Here is a 14,371-nt window from a genome sequence, read left to right as displayed (position 1 = left end):
CAGCCTTGGTTTCCCTCCTTCAAACCACTCATAGCTTCAATAACGATTTCTCTAATTTGGGTAAGGCTCCCTAATATTCCTTGCATTTGAGGAATCATGCTTCATTGAATTCAATTGGTAATTCTTTATGCAAATTCTACTGTTGAGGTGATGATAACAAAATCTACATAAAAGCCCACATATGCAAGACATATGCTTGCATATGTGTGGAAATGGATTTTAGTAAAGGTTTTGTAGCTGAAATTAAGTTAACAGTTCCTGGATATATTTCAATACAAAAATTAGACTGCGCAAATATCTCCTTTCATTGTAGAGCCTACTACTAGACTTTACCATTCTCTCAAATCATGTCCCAAAGTTGGGAAGAATAAAGATAAGAATATGAGTCATAAAACTTGTTGGTGGTGTTGAAAAATGTAGCTTTAGTTGGTACTTTCATTGGCATATTATTGGAGAAAATTAAAATTTTATTCTTGTCAAGTTGGCTTCCTAAAATATTAGGTTAGGTCCATGGTATAAAAGGTGGCTTTTCAAGGGTTGTGACCTTCACATTGATCACTTTAAATAGAGCCAAGTTGGAGGTCATTTGGTATCGAATTATCACATAAAAAAAAACATGGTCTCAAAGCTAAGGTGATGAAGAAGGAAGTCTAAAGGTCACAACCTTTTGGCATATTTACAATAGTTACAAATAAAGGTCTATAACATTCAGTAATGTCCAAATATTACATTTGTCTGAGGTCTACTTTGTTATTCAATGTCCAAGCTCAAATAGTCAGTTTGAATCTTTGTAACATGATCTAAAATTATGAGACATCCAATCTACTATATCAAATATATTTTGGTGATATTTTTGAGGTCTGCAATATCAACTATAGGATTGTATCTTTAAGCAAGGAAGAATGCATATTTAAGAGTGATGGTCTGAAATTTCCATAGGCTTCAAAGCTCTGTCTGAGATAGAGAAGAAACCCTTTCTCTTATGACTGCATGAATTTTTATTGCAGGCCGAAAGGGACAATCTTATGTGCATATGAGCTAAAGTAGATGATTATTGTTGTGGCTTATCTCTCGTATAATTCCTTACAGAGATTAGATTCAGATTGTGGCTTGCATTCTATAGTGATCGTATTCACACTCTTTTTATCTCTGAAGTTTGCATCAACTGTAGCTCATACAATATTACTATGATCATAATTGTTCTATGGCCCACATTAGGTTTGTTGTGAAATCCTTATCTTTTATCATCAATGGCTTCTGTGTGGCTTGCATTCTCAAGAGGATCATGTATGTATATGTATATATATCTATATCTATATATATATATATATATATATATATATATATATATATATATTTATATATTTATATATTTATATATAGTGTGGATTTGTGGCATCAAAATTTGTGGTCAATCTAAACAACCATGAAGAAGTTTGAAACAAAACTTATGAAAGAATTTGATAATATTTCTTGAGTATGATTAGATCTTGTGATATCTTTGAGAATAGTTTGAATTAGAGAATCAAATCAAGGTAACATAAGAAATCTATGTGAAAGTCTCCACATCAAGGTTTGAGTTATGAAGATCTATAATCATTAAAACAAATAGAACTGCAATGATGTTTGGCAACCAAGAGATTTAAGTTATCCGGGTTTCAAAGAACCATCTTTGGAGTAGTGAGTATATCTCTTCATAAAATAGAACTATGAAAAGTATAACAAGCGAGTGACATAAACGAAGGCTTTATAAATTGTGACACCAAAGGTTCTCTTGATGATATTGACATTTGAAAATGACATGGATGATGTTATTGGATTGTTTAATGGTAATCTAGACTCGATGATGCTTACACATTGATGTTGATGATGATGCTTTCTCCTTGAACATGATAATGTGGAATTCTTGATGATCTGAAGTTAATTAATGCTGAGTTGGTCAAGTTCAATGCCTTGATGATATAAGCAAGTTTTTTTTTGTTATTGCTATTTTTTAATGTAAGTAATATTTTTTGTTATTTAGATATAATCATTTGCACAAAAAGTAATTGAGTAAGCAAGAGTGAGATTCTTAATGTTTGATAATTCTTTAAATTAAAATTAATCAAACATCTATAATCATTTCAGTTTTTTTTCATTATAGCCTCCATTGATTATTACAAAATATAATTATTTTATTTTAAAATGGATATATGTCAACACAATATTGAGCATGAAAGCAATTACACAATTCTCGCATGCTTAGTTGTAAAATGGCAATGTAAATTCATTATGAATTTAAAAAAAGAAAAAAGTTGTAAAATGGCAATGTAAATTCATTATGAATTTAAAAAAAAAGACAAAAATAGACAAATTATTTTATATTTACTTTCAATTACTTTAACCACTCTATATATATATTTTTAATAAAGATTTAAAAACTTAAAAAATTAATTAATTAAAGTAAAAATATCTCTAAATACAGAAATATGAAATATGACGGTGGTAATGATAAATTAAGAACCATTTGATCATATAATTTAAGATAATAATTCACATTAATCAATAACCATTTAATCAATAAGAATATTAAAATACAATAAGTATAATTTTTTTTCACTCTCTAATTTATATATTTACTTATCTATTTATATAGGGTTTATTTGAATCATGTGGTGAAATATTTTTGAAAAGTATAAGGTTTAAAGATTTTTTTGCTTCTAATTACTTTACATAAAATTATATTAAGACAACATGCATAGCATATTCATATTTGTTGTTTATTATAATTAACATTGCCTTTTCTGTTTAGAAAATAGTTTATTTTTATTTTAAAAGAAACATTTAATAAAATGGATATATATATAACATTATATTCACTAACCATCTTCTATTATTAAAAAATATATATAAATATCATCCGCCAAATGATACACCCAGTTAAGTAACTGAGTGTCCCAGGAAGATTGAAAATTTAGTTAAATCAGAATAGAAAGATTTAGTTAAGTGAATTATCAAATGGAAAGTCAAGTCATGACGGGCAGATAGATTGTTTGTCTCTTTCACACGTGAAATTAGATGAATAGGTTGCATGGAGACCTGGATGGATAAAGTTGCATCATCAATAGGGTTTAAATCTGCGAATGTCCCATTGAAAGTTGCATTGCATTGTTGAGAAAGGTTAGGCGCTGCACTGTGATAACAACGTTGGTCGCCATCTACTGAACGTATAAGGTGCGGAATTTAATTTTATACAGACCACGGCCACGATTCAGATCCCTTCTTCAATATTCCTGGTTCTGTAGAGCCTGATGGCGGCAGGTTCTGTGCACCCAGTGGCAGTGGGAGTGTCACACGAAAGAGCACAGCAATACCATGGCCGAGTAACGCTCTATGTCGTTATTGCGAGCATTGTTGCTGCTATTGGCGGATCCATCTTCGGTTATGATGTCGGGATATATGGTATATATATATGTAAATAATAATAATGCCATGAATTGATATTCACTTTCAGTTTAGTAAATAATAATGCCATGAATTGATATTCATCAGAAGACAATAATTGAAACCTGAATGAATGGATTTATTAAATTATGTGCCTGTGCCTGTGCCTGTGTTGTGAATAAGTACCTTGCTTCAATGGATTTATTGAATTCTGTGCTGTGTTGTGAATAAGTACAGGTGGAGTGACATCCATGGATCCGTTTTTGGAGAAATTCTTCCCCTTAGTGTACCACAGGAAGCATTATGAAAATGACCATGATACCGATTACTGCAAGTACAACAACCAAGGCCTGGCTATGTTCACCTCGTCCCTCTACGTTGCAGGCCTTGTTGCTTCGCTGGTTGCGTCTTCTATGACGAGGAAATATGGACGCAAGGCCACTATTATCAGCGGAGGTACCAGTTTCATCGTAGGCGCTTCTCTGAACGCCAGTGCCGTGAATTTGGCAATGCTCATTTTTGGGCGCATTATGCTTGGTGTCGGAATTGGCTTCGCAAATCAGGTAAATAAAATTAGCTAGATTAGATTTGCGGGTAACCAATGATTTAGTCATTTGTCTTTGAAATTCAACTTAGAAGGACTCGGGATTCCAGTCCCACTTAGAATGACTTAGGTAACCTAACCTACACAGAGGTTTTAGTCTGCGTTTTTAGAACGAACCAATAGGTTGGATCTGAATCATGACGTGGGAACTTTTTTAATAATAGTTTGGCTGATTCCAAGGACTTGGGTTTGCACTTGCAGAGTCTTTTATTAGTTCGAATTTGAATTTGAATTTGAATGAATTAATGGGTTGACAGATTTTTATTTTTTGTTTCAAGGCCGTTCCTCTGTACCTGTCAGAGCTGGCTCCTCCAAAACTCCGCGGAGGACTCAATATGTTGTTCCAATTGGCCACAACACTTGGGATTTTCACAGCAAATTTGGTTAATTACGGCACTCAGAACATAACACCGTGGGGATGGCGTCTTTCTCTGGGTTTGGCTGCTGTTCCTGCACTTTTGATGACAATTGGAGGGATGTTCCTTCCTGAGACTCCCAACAGTCTGATAGAACGTGGCCGTCTAGGCGAAGGGAGAAGACGAGGGGCACCAAGCATGTAGATGCAAATAACAAAGGTGAATTACCAACATCAACGGGATCAATGGGAAGAGAAGTATAGACCCAAGTATTTTCCATCATTTTCCACTTCTATTGTATTCAAAGAACGAGTTTGAATCTCCTTTATTCTTTGATTTCCTAAGAAGGTATAAATCTCATATTATTCTCATATTCAAAATGAGCCAAAAAACCTTCTTAGGAAAATGTGAACCACATGTGAGGAGTTTTCATGGGAATACTCAAGGTTGCATTTCTATTTGAGCAAGAAAGTGAGCCCAAAACTTGACCTTGTTGGATTTTTATTATGCTAATAGGAGTTGAGATGAATGGTGGAATTAAGAGATGGTTTTCTAAGAAACTACCCTCCTCGACACCCTCCTCTCCACCAGCACCGCAATGTCTTCCCTCAAATAATGCCTGACATTCCACATGTTCTTTCCCTCACACTAAATTGAATTTTGCCTAGAATGTGTTAATGGTGTACAATCAGTTTATGTTGATTTTGATGTCTAGTTTTAGGTCTCCAATGAGGGAGCCTACATGGACAAATGTTCTTTTAAAATCCACCACTATATTTGGTTATAGGAGGAACAAGGAGACAACAATAAGAACTTGAAGTTGAAGAAACTCCACCACTTCCCAATAAGATCATATCAATTGTGACTATGATACTAAATATCACGTTCTAGGAAATATACACATTCAAATAGAGTGGCCATCATTAGCGTAGAAAATAATCATGAATTATGACAAGTCTAAAACGTCCAAATTTGAGCTCTTGCAAGAAAAAGAATTGAGCTCCCACGAGCCGAAGCAACTCATTGACTCCATGATATTTCTATTAAGTTGTAAGTGGTTAGGTAGAGAGCACCAACTCCTCCATTAAACATAAAGAGCACAAAAATTTTGATAGTGATGCAATGCAAAAGCATCTTACATAATGATTGAGGCATCATTGAAAGTTCCTTCCATGGGATGTCGTTCAAGTTTGGATTCTTCCTCTTGACATCCAATAGTTGAATGACCCACTAGTTAGGAATCATCTATGGCATATGATGTTGCACATCAAATGTATAGAGCTTAGCTCCATTGAATGAAACTAAACCCATGGAGGTGGCGACTATCAATTTTGATCCTCACGTGAACAACTAAGGAAATTTTTTATGTACATTTCCATGGGACCAAAATAAGAATGTAAAGCTCAAGCTCCCACCTTGCATAATAAAAGCAACAGTCCTTGCAATATCTATGGAAATAGAAAAAGGCAAGCAATTTGGTTGTTGGCTGGAATACTCATTGCAGAGAAAGATATTGTCTTTGACATCTCAAATTCATTTAGATTCGAGGGATTGGGAGAAAAAGAAATAGCCACAAATTTTGACAATATTTGTAATGGAGAATAAACCGATGTTTCATGTTCAAGTGTTGGTGTGGCTTATGTTTGACATCAGATATTTGCTTATCAGTTGCTCAAAATTTGATTTTTATAAGATGGACGATGGTTGTGTAAATGTAATATTATACTAAAAATATGCTAAAAAGAGAGAAAGATGATGGGAAAAGGGAATCTAATCATGGGGTAGTGGGATTCTTACGTGGAGATACTACACAAAGAAACGTGCATGAGGGAGATGCAATAGTGCAAGAAGATACCAGGCAATCCAAAATGTTTGGTAGAGAAAAACTTAAATCTACACACTGTTAGTATGAGAATTATTAGTAGATGTACCAAAAATGGTTCACTTAAGCTGTTGGTGACATGTATCCCTAACAATAGAAAATGGATGCTTTCATGTTTCAGATATACAATAAAACATGAGAAAACCCTGCAACAAATATATGATGCAAACCCAAAACATATAACGTGAGAAAATTAAAGTGCAATAAACCAATGGAGCACTCAAATGAACAATGATTTTATTAATACACCTAGTGAGGAAGATTTACAATATGGATTTGTCAACCTCCGTCCATGGGATGGGATATTTTACACCGTGTGCTTCAACCATGTGTTTCTCTCTCTGAATATGCAGAAAATCCAAAAGCAAGTTGGAACTCATATGGGAGCTCGAATGTTATGACATGATAATGGTGATGATGATAATGATCATGGTATAGAATGAATGGAAAAACCTCTATTTGTAACAAAGTATTGATCCAAATTAGGAATTAGAAAATAGTAAAATATTATTGATTAAATAAAAATTTGTTTGTTGTGAATACTTTATTATATTTTTGAGAGGGAAAAGATATTCAAAATGTTCAAATATATTTATTTAGAAAGTGGTTGAAGTAATTAACAAATAAAAATTATTTATTAATCTCTTTGTGAGAATTAAGAAATGTGTGAATTTGAAATAATTGTTAAATAATTTTTTAACAATTATCTTAACAGTAAAATGAGGAATAATAAATAAATAATTATTCATTTAATTATTCAAAGATGATTAAGTCATATGTGGCAAGAAATGTTTATCAAATGTTCTTTATATACAACTTGAATGGGCCTAATGGTTAAGAGCATATGCTTCCTACTAAGAGGTAACAGGTTCGAAACCAGAGGGTAGTAGAGTATGTATGCCTTCGTAGACTTAGCAGTCAAATGGTGGGTCCCTTGTCCCACAAACAACGAGGTCTCATACATCAATGATGTTTGGCTTGGACATGACCTTAGATAATAATTATTATTATTATTATTTCTAAAGAGAAGTAAATAAATAATGATTTATTTAATTATTCTCATGGGGATTTTTGAATTTAATGAGAAATAGTTTAGGAAAATTGGTTTACTAAATTATTTACTATGGTGAAAGTGAATTTACCATGCTAAAATTAATCTAACATGGTGTATTTTGATCTACCTGGTGAGAAATGACTAGGTGATCATTTTTTGGATGATAACAGATTGACCCCCAACATAAGAGTGTTAAGAGAAAATCATATGACCAAAAAACCTTGTAGGTTCCAATTTCACGAGACAATGAAGGGGGGGGGGGGGGGGGGGGAGAGAGAGAGAGAGAGAGTTAAGGCGAGAGAAAGAATGAGTAGTAGTGTATGGGACGAGACCTACTAATTGATATACATCTCCTTTTGTTTTGGAGTACATGATCTGAAATGGGATGGGGAGGCATACTGATACTCACCGAGATAACTAAGTGCAATTAATAATGGAGTGCTCAACAATGTGGGTCTCAGAAAAAAAAAGTACATGCTATAATGAGTCACATACACATAATGTGCCTAGAAAAACATAGGACATGATTAAATATAATAACATCTGTTGATCTAAGTACATGAGGCATAATTCCCCTCAAGATAACATGGTGAGTAGGGATGATAACCAAAGAAGCTCTACTGACCAAGAAAGGGATCTGAAGATATAAATGGGTGATTTGAAGGAGACATGTATGTTGTGGGCTCTGCAGGTGACAAAAATTGAGCTAATGAAATCTACGAAATGACATCTAAGGCTGGATCATGAGTTGCTGACATCTGGGCATGTGGGGGCATATTTCAAGGGCCACCCCCTCATGAAGTCTGAAACATCTCACACACACCTGGGAAAGGCTAGTAAAATTTTTTGGATCACTAGACCATGAATTGTATGATTCTTGATCGTGCAATAATGAGTTAGAGTTGATCACACAAGGACCAATGAATTTAAAGGGACATGAGGATTCCCTTTGCTTGATCTGAGGCACCGAACAATGATGAAATATGGAACCAAGGTAAACCACCATCTAGACCTCTCAACTTTAATAGATGTGTTGAAGTCAATAGAAGAGGGGTTCATCAGAGTTGAGGCAATGAGGAATCCTCAACAAAGGCATGGGGATCATAGGAATGTGACTAATAGACTGATACTACAGATGATGATGGAGGGAAAATATGAGCGATGGACTCACGACCTCCCTTGTTAGAGCATATTATGGATGGTTAACCTTGCGATGTTTGACTTGATTCCAAAGGGGATGGTCAATTACTGAGATGGAGACTTTTCAAAGATAGGTCAGTATAGATGAGGCCAAATATGAGTCAAATTGGATGAATGCGATGTCGCAATGGACGATGTACTATAACAGGAGATGATGGGACTGTAAAAAGATTCCATGGTTGCAAGAGTGACTCGTCTCTGATGCTATGAACACGGGTGACTCAATGATGCAGCCACATGGGGGAGGCCCAAAGTTGAATATAAAAAGATGAGTAAATAATGGTCACTCATGAATTATTAAATTGATACGAGAGTCAAAAAAATGCAAAGGTAAAGTGGTACTAGACTATAGGAAACTCATATGAAGAAATTTGATTTTTGTAGGAAGAAAAGTGGGGCCTCTTGGAAAAATGGCTTCCTGGTGAAGTTTCAATTACCAAAAAATGAAGAGAGATCCATTATAGAGCTCAATGAGATATTTCCAATGGTTATGACCATTCAACAAACCCAGCTACGTTTTAGTCGCAATGGGTGACAAAAAAACTAGGGTTTTTCCTATTAAAGGGCTTCTTTCCCCCAAATCCAATTCATTTGCACATTAAGCTGTTGGAGAATTTCGAGAGGAGGAGAATGCCCTGAATCTTAGTGAGCTCTAAGTGGACAAATGGACCATCAAAATTCAGATCTACGACTTTTAGGTAGGTGGCCTTGTCTAAAGATGGCCTTAATGCTTCTTGGAAGTATGGTTCCTTGTGAAGAATCAAGGTAATAAAGGAATATGGGAATGAAATACTACAGAAAGTATAGGATTATCCTTTCCCACCAAGTCAAACATGGGGACCAAGTGGTAAGTGATCCGGGTCCGTGTGTGATAAAGGACCCTTCCAAGACCTTTTACATTCATTATGTGTTAAATTGCATTTTAAAAGAACATAAATGAATACATCGACATGCTGTAAAGAAGAGGAACATGACAATCATCAGCAACATAAAATAACAAGAAGCTGATAACAAAGTTTGTCAAGGAGGGACTACGTCTCCGGGCCCCATTTCAAGATGGTGTAGTCCACTGCATTAAGTGTTGTCAATAGTGATGATGTACATAAGAGGTGATGTATCTATCATACAAGGAAAATGCCCTCACGCAGGAGTGGCTGCAAGAGATGTTCCGCTACAGGAACTCAGTCAATTTGTGGGATGGGTTATTTTACACCTTGTGCTTCAACCATGTGTTTCTCTCTCTGAATATGCAGAAAACCCAAAAGCAAGTTGGAACTCAAATGGGAGCTCGAATGTTGTGACATGATAATCATGATAATGATAATGATCATGGTGAAGAATGCATGGAAAAACCTCTATTTGTAACAAAGTATTCACCCATATTAGGAATTAGAAAATAGTAAAATATTATTGATTAAATAAAAAAAAATTGTTGTGAATACTTTATTATATTTTTGAGAGGGAAAAGATATTCAAAATGTTCAAATATATTTATTTAGAAAGTGGTTGAAGTAATTAACAAATAAAAATGATTTATTAATCTCTTTGTGAGAATTAAGAAATGTGTGAATTTGAAATAATTGTTAAATAATTTTTTAACAATTATCTCAACAGTAAAACTAAGAATAATAAATAAACAATGATTTATTTAATTATTCCAAGATGATTAAGTCATATGTGGCAAGAAATGTTTATCAAATGTTCTTTATATACAAATTGAGTTGGCCTAATGGTTAAGAGCATGTGTTTCCTACTAATGGTCACAGGTTCGAAACCAGAGGGCGGTAGAGTATGTATGCCTTCGTAGACTTAGTAGTAAAATGGTGGTTCCCTTGTCCCACAAACAATGGGGTCTCATGCACCAATGATGTCTGGCTTGGCCATGGCTTAAGATTGGATAATAATAATAATAATAATAATAATAATTTCTAAAGAGAAGTAAATAAATAATGATTTATTAAATTACTTTCATGGGGATTTTTGAATTTTAATGAGAAATAATTTAGGAAAATTGGTTTACTAAATTATTTACTATGGTGAAAGTGAATTTACCATGCTAAAATTAATCTTACATGGTGTATTTTGATCTACCTAGTGAGAAATGACTAGGTGATCATTTTTTGGATGATAACAGATTGACCCCCAACATAAGAGTGTTAAGAGAAAATCATATGACCGAAATACATTGTAGCTTCCAATTTCATGAGACAATGAAGGGGAGAAAGAGAAAGAGAGAGAGTTGAGGCGAGGACTAGTAGTGTATGGGACGAGACCTACTAATGTGATATACATATCCTTTTGTTTTGGAGTACACAATATGTAATGGGATGGGGAGGCATACTGATACTCACCGAGATAACTGAGTACAATTAATAATGGAGTGCCCAACAATGTGGGCCTGAGAAAAAAAGTACATGCTATAATGAGTCACATACACATAATGTGCCTAGAAAAACATAGGACATGACTAAATATAATAACATCTGCTGATTTGAGTACATGAGGCATAATTCCCCTCAAGATAACATGGTGAGCAGGGTTGATAACCAAAGAAGCTCTACTTACCAAGAAATGGATATCAAGATCTTAATGGGTGATTTGAAGGAGACATGCATGTTGTGGGCTCTGCAAGTGACAAAAATTGAGCTAGTGAAATCTACGAAATGACATATGAGGCTGGATCATGAGTTGCTGACATCTGGGCATCTGGGGGGATATTTCAAGGGCCACCCTGTCATGAAGTCTAAAACATCTCACACACACTTGGGAAAGGCCAGTAAAATTTATTGGATCATTGGACCATGAATTGTATGATTCTTGATCGTGCAATAATGAGTTAGAGTTGAGCATGCAAGGACCAATGAATTAAATGGAGATGAGGATTCCCTTTTCATGATCTGAGGCACTGAACAATGATGAAATATGGAACCAAGGTAAACCACCATCTAGACTTCCCAAATTGAATAGATGTGCTGAAGTCGATAGAAGAGGGGTCCATCAGAGTTGAGGCAATGAGGAATCCTCAAAAAAGGCATGGGGATCATAGGAATTTGACTAATAGAATGACACTACGGATGATGATGGAGGGAAAATATGAGTGAAGGACTCACGACCTCCCTTGTCAGAGCATATTATGCATGGTTGACCTTGCGATGGTTGAATTGATTCCAGAGGGGATGGTCAGTTACTTAGATGGAGGCTTTTCAAAGATAGGTCAGTATAGATGAGGAAAAATATGAGTCAAATTGGATGAATTCGATGTCGCAATGGATGATGTACTGTAATAGGAGATGATGGGACTCTAAAAAGATTCCATGGATGCAAGGGTGACTCATCTCTGATGCTATGAACAAGGGTGACTCGATGATCCTGCCACAAGGGGGAGGCCCAAATTTGACTATAAAAAGATGAGTAAATAATGGTTACTCATGAATAAAATTGATAAATGAGTAAAAAAATGCAAAGGTAAAGTGGTACTAGACTATAGGAAACTCATATGAAGAAATTTGATTTTGGTAGGAAGAAAAGTGGGACCTCTTGGAAAAATGGCTTCCTAGTGAAGTTTCAAATTACCAAAAAGTGAAGAGAGACCCATTATAGAGCTCAATGAGAAATTTCCAATGGTTATGACCATACATCAAACCGAGCTACGGTTTAGTCGCAATGGGTGAAAAAAAAAACTAGGGTTTTTCCTATTAAAGGGCTTCTTTCCCCCAAATCCAATTCATTTGCACATTAAGCTGTTGGAGAATTTTGAGAGGAGGAGAATGCCCTGAATCTTAGTGAGCTCTAAGTGGACAAATGGACCATTAGAATTTATATCTACGACTTTTAGGTAGGTGGCCTTGTCTAAAGATTGCCTTAATGCTTCTTTTAAGTATGGTTCCTAGTGAAGAATCAAGGTAATAAAGGAATATGGGAATGAAATACTACGGAAAGTATAGGATCATCCCTTCCCACCAAGTCAAACATGGGTAACAAGTGGTAAGTGATCCGGGTCCGGTTGTGACAAAGGACCCTTCCAAGACCTTTTAGATTCGTGATGTGTTAAATTGCATTTTTAAAAGAACATAAATGAATACATCTACATGTTGTAAAGAAGAGGAACATGAAAATCATCAGTAACATAAAATAACAAGACATTGTACATTCAAGTACGAGATTTTCCTCTTCTTTGCAGGCTGGATTTGTATCATGGTTGCCTTCGTATACTTCTTCCTACCTGAGACTAAGGGTGTACCCATTGAAGAAATGATTCTTCAATGGAGAAAGCACTGGTTTTGGAAGAAAATCGTTCCATGTATTGATGAGGAGGTGATCAAGCGCCCATATGTGTGAATGAAATCAAGAAGACTAATTTAATTTGAGAGTTTGACCTCTCTAATTTATTGTAATTTACAAATTTATTTCAGGATTTGTTTCCACAACATATCATATATCTAAAATCTCATCTAAGTAGTTTCTTTTCTTTTATATATGCTGAAAATCTGCATATCCATATAATAGTTCTATATATGTATAAAATGATACACATTGAAATCCTTTTATATATGCACAGATAGGCACTTTTATATTTGAGCATTTATAAAAATACCTCTAAATATAGTGAAGGATTAAAAATGCATGTGCCAATATGGAAGCATTTTCATGTGTGATTGCATATATGACTTCTATGTATGCACATATTTGATATATGTCATGTTTTCATATATATATATATATATATATATATATAGTGCCTCTATATACGGATTGTTTGCACTATATGGAAAAATGCTCGTATATGTGCATATCTATTCACTTTCATGTTTTTGCATATCTCAAAGTACATTCATATGCACATATATTGAAATGTTTTCATGGAAGCACTTCTATACATATACATATGTAAATGAACTTCTCAATCCAAATTCCAACATTCACTTAAAAAAACTTTAGATTCAAAGGAAAGTATACATATTTCCTAGAGAACCAATGTCCATATTACTCAGAGAACCAATACGTTTTAGCAAAAATATGTAGAGAAAAATTAATGATTAGTGAAAATTATATATTAGTTATTTGTATCTAAAATTTAAATACTAATAAAATAAAATCTCTATTTGATTCTTAGTATATGCATGATTATATGTTTAAATTTTGAAACTTAAGTTTTTAAAACAAAAGAAAACAAACATCTCAAAAAACAATCAAAAGATTCTCTCTTCTTGTATAATTTTCTAATCTACCATGACAACCTAGTGGACCATCCTAAAAGTCTTAATTGAACATATAAAAATATAAATTGAAACTCTCTAATTCATGGAGACAATATTGATTAGTCAATTTAAATAGTTTTAGAAAATGGAAATATTCCTTAATGGACTATTTATCCATACATTCTAAAAAGGTTTTAATTAAATTCTCCCTCATATTCCCTTATGGGGGTGGATGATTTGGCACATTGAGGTTTCTGGTTGTGAGCCCGCTACCCAAGTGCCTGAAGGCAAAATTAAGAGGGGGCCAGAATGGGATACCCCTAACATGCATTGGGATTTGAACCTTCAAGGTATTAATGGAACAACGTTTGGATATGGAAGGCTAGGGCCTACACTTTGTGCGACAAAGAAGGAAGGAAATAACAGTTCTGGAAAAACACCCTCTGAATCTAATGAAAATACGATAGGAGAATGTTTCCCTAGAATTCTTGGGTTGCAGTCTCATCCTAGATTCCATAATGAAGTTGCCTATAATTTGTATTATGCTTAGGGAAGTGACACAGGGAAGGGGATAGCTTTGGAGCTATTCATTTGGAAAGGGGAAGAAAATTTTCCTAAGGAAACTCCCCTCGATGCAAAACTAGCAATAGAAAA

At 34.5% G+C, this 14,371-nt stretch overlaps 1 pseudogene; it reads left to right on the top strand.

Annotated features, from left to right (window-relative positions):
- The first annotated feature begins 3,290 nt into the window (after positions 1 to 3,290).
- Positions 3,291 to 14,371, top strand: part of LOC149145182 (sugar transport protein 7-like) — a 52,424-nt pseudogene continuing 41,343 nt past the window's right edge.

Source organism: Pinus tabuliformis, chromosome X (genome assembly GCF_031772625.1).
Source record: "Pinus tabuliformis cultivar Carrire ecotype Pingquan chromosome X, CPIR1, whole genome shotgun sequence".
NCBI lineage: Eukaryota > Viridiplantae > Streptophyta > Pinopsida > Pinales > Pinaceae > Pinus > Pinus tabuliformis.
The sequence above is the reverse complement of the archived record's forward strand: the minus strand, read 5'-3'. Positions and strand labels throughout refer to the sequence as shown.